Genomic DNA, 4,235 nt, shown 5'->3' on the forward strand with positions numbered 1-4,235 from the left:
TTTAGGACACTTGTCAACTTATTAAACCGGTTTGTAGCTAATTTTTGTCATATCGAAATTGCGACAAACAAAAATAAGATGCAGACACAGCTAGTATATGCTGGATTAGGATCACCTCAAATTCTATGCCCGAATTTGAGAGAATTCGGGCAGGTGATTGTTAGATAGTACTTATTGGACCCGAATGACTAAATAAAAATTGAGCTGCCCAATTACATATCTGGTCAGGTGAAGTCTTATATTGCACGCCCCCTTACCCTTGGGGTTTAAGGATCCCCTACCCACTACGGGCGGGTTAGCTTGTTCCAACATGAAATTAAAATCACAACTATTGGCCACAAATCAATTGAAATTCATCCCGGCGTTCTGCCTGGATTTCCCTGCTTACCAACAACCACTTTTTTCTTTTTCTTCTTCTCAATGTCAAAAACACAAAGATTTTTCTTATTCCACAAAGCAGCAGAGAAAGGAGAAATTGTCTTCCTCCCCCAACCACTCTTCTTTTATTTTTCACAAGGCTTTTTTACTCTTTATTTTGGGTTAAATACCTTATTGGTACCTGAGTTTTAAGCGTTTTTAAATTTAGTACCTAAGTTTTCATTTGTTTCATCGGAGGACCTGAGTTTAGGGGTAAAAACTACTATGGTACTTTTATTACATTTTTCGTTCAAATATTAACGACCTGCTACGTACGTGTCAACCGCTGAGGTTGACACGTGGCATTATATAAAATAAAAAAACAATAAATATATTTAAAAAAAAAAAAAAAGGAGGGGTGGCTCAGTCACCTCCTTGGCCACCACGGGTGTGGCAAAAAAAGAAAGAAAGAAAGAAGGGTTTTGGCTTGATCACCTTTGTGGCCAAAACCCTTCAATTTTTTTTTTTTTTTTTAATTTTTTTTTTTAAAATTTTAAATTTTAAATTTTTATTTATTTATAATTAATTTTTAAAGATTTTAATTTTTTTTAGATAGTGTCACATGTCAACCTCAGCGGTTGACACGTGTTGAGCCGTTAATATTTGGACGAAAAATGTAATAGAAGTATCAAAGTGGTTTTTACCCCTAAACTCAGGTCTTCCTATGAAACAAATTAAAATTCAAATATTAAATTTAAAAAAATTTAAAACTCAAATACCAATAGGGTATTTAACTTTTAATTTTATTTTGCAATGACACTTTTTGATTCGAGAGAGAGAGATAGAGAAAGAGAGGTGTAGAAGTTGGAAATTGAGGTTATTTTCAATTTTAAAATGATAAACAAAAATGGTGACGATAACTAGGCTGAGATATGATAATAGTTCTAAAAAACAATAAATGGCCGTATAATATAATTGTCGGCCAAAACAAGTTATGCTGAGGGTCCACAGTACTGTTCGTTGAGGATGATCAAAACCGCAACCAATTCGAATCGACTAATCGAACTTTGAGTGCCAACGGACGCATGATTAGGATCCGTTAATGCTCCAAATCCAATATTGCATACCAAAGATGACGGTAACCATTTCACACTACAATAATGAATCCACAATTGCATTAATTAATAGTAATTTTGTACCAACTTTTGTGCTTCTTTTATTTTATTTTATTTTTTTTAATTTTTAAGTTTTTTGTTTTTAAAGAGAACTTCATTTATAATCTCTGAATTTTTACCATTTTTTATAGAAAGTACAAAAATTTTAAAACGCCTCAATTTAAGGTATTCATTTTTCAGAAAATACTTAAACTTTAAAGCCTAATTTCACATAACCGTAACGGGGGTACCCGGTTATTACCAATTGCCAGTTATTCGGTAATTAACAACCGATTTTTAACTAGGTAATCGGTTTTCATACATTGTTATTTTTTTTAATCCAATATCCAACTATTCAATATTTAATGCTAAATAGTAAATATTACTGGACGTGCATAATTTTATTTACCATTCATCGTTCATTAATCTCAACGAGCTGACAATCATAAAATAAATTAATTGCAAAGAAAAACAAACAAACAAATATTATAAAATATAATGACAATTGTATTACAAATTAAGTTAATTTGATTTGTAACACTGGCCGGCCTTCATTTTTCAATGAACAAGTACTGTTAAATAATGGTGGATGAAAATTGAATACGAATGCTTAACTTCATCCTCGAGGCAAGTGCAAGCTAAGCCTTATTACAACTATGTGCTAGAGATTTATATATGTTTCTTCTTGAGCCTTGTGTATAAAATTCAATTAAGCAATATCCATATGCATGACTGTGTACGTTTTTTATAACTTTTTTCCCCCGCTTAATTTAATTATGTACATAGTGGTGTCATTAATTAAAGTATAGTTTTAAATTTCTTAGGTAGCTGAAATATAATTATTGATTGTGAAGAGAAAAGCTGTTATTTATAACAATTGTTATTTTGAGCTTTGTTTTAAACCGTACAGGAGAATTGGTCGGTATTTTAAGTTGTGGACGGTTTAGGCCCAAATCGTCCAGAGTTGTGTATATATATATATATATATTTTAATATATAACAAAAATCCAAAAAAAAAATCCCTAATGTAGAATTTCAAATCCATTTCCAAAATCCCAAATTCAAATTCAAATCCAAATCCAAATCTATTTCCAAATTCAAACTCTTCACAACAACGGTCTATTAACTTACATATTTCAAAAATCCATGTATACCTATTACAGAATTCAAATATAAATACATAATTAAAATCTAAAAAAATTAAAACCTATATTCCATGCACCATTATAATCATTAATGCATGCAAGCCCCGAGGAGAATTCAATTTACGACCTTGTATGTATTACTTGCTTCAACCATCTTGTTCATTTATGCTTCTAGTGTTTGCTGCAATAGGTGTACAAATCCCAAATTGTTAGGTAAGAATTGAATCATCTTGATGAGGCTATGATTAACATGTTGCAAGGTAAAAATTAAACACAACCAATGATTATAATATATATATATATATATATATATATATATATATATATATATATATATATATATATATATATAACCGCCTAGATACTTATACAAGCAACTCATAAAAAGTCCTCAAACTTTTGTTTTTTTTTTAACATATATCTTTTGGAAATTGGATGATCCTAAGGAATTGCTTCAATCACAGTATGGTCCCTTATCTAAAATGGTCCCTCAATCTAAGTGGAACTAGTTATTTGTTTAATACAAAGAAACCCCAGCCCAGGCTAATTTAATTATAATTTAAACATGCATTAATTCAAGTCCTTAATTTTGAAGTTACCTTACGCCTCCGGCCTCACCATCTTCAAATTAGTCGTTGAGTACCATCAGATTTCCTCTGGCATTCAATGGGTTTTGCTCCTATTTCAATGCTATTAGAGCTTTTGAAAAAAAAAAAAAAAAAAAAAAAAAAAACTGTTCAAAGAAAAGTTGATAAAAAAAAAAAATCAAAGCAAAGAGGAAAAAAAACGATATTCAAAGGAAAGTTGATAATAAAAAAAAGAATCAAAGCAAAGAGGATAAAGACTGGTGTGAACGTGTATGCTGTATAGCGGTTGGAAAGTTATTGTTGGTAAAGGTTGAATAGTAAAATGATAAAAAGAGGAAAGTGAAGAAAAAATAAAATAAAATAAGAGTAAATAAAAAGTATTTAATTGATATAAGAAAATATAAGAGAATTTATTATAAAATATTTTTTTTATAAGAAAGCAAAAAGTAATTTTATTCCTTAAATTTTTTAAAAAATTGTTAGGTGTCTTTTGCAAATACTCTAACTCCTACTACTTACACTTCATATCGGTTAGGAAACCTTTTTCTTTTTCTAAACAATAACAGGGAAGGGATGGTCACCCAAAAAAAAAAAAAAAAAAGGAAAATGACTCGGCAACCCTTGAATAAGCTCCAACACAACCACATCTGTCAGGATAAACTAAAAATAAAAGGAGATGTGGCAAATGAATGATACGACATTATGAATAGGTTGCTAGTTAAGACAGTAAGCGTTGAATCATAAATTGTACAAGCAAGAGGCACAAACCTCTAAAGGTCCATCAACCATTTGTGAACTGTTACAACAAGAAGGACAACATGAGTGGAGGTCAGAATGAAACCAAAAACGGGAGGCACTAACAAGGTGTCCGAAACAAAAGTATTTTCTACTATAGATCAAACCACATAAGTTTAGGGAGAAATAATAAAAGAACAAAAAAAAAAGAAAAAGAATAACAACATTGGTGAAAGGAGCGACGGGAGATGGTAGTT

The sequence above is a fragment of the Alnus glutinosa genome, chromosome 11 (genome assembly GCF_958979055.1).
Source record: "Alnus glutinosa chromosome 11, dhAlnGlut1.1, whole genome shotgun sequence".
NCBI lineage: Eukaryota > Viridiplantae > Streptophyta > Magnoliopsida > Fagales > Betulaceae > Alnus > Alnus glutinosa.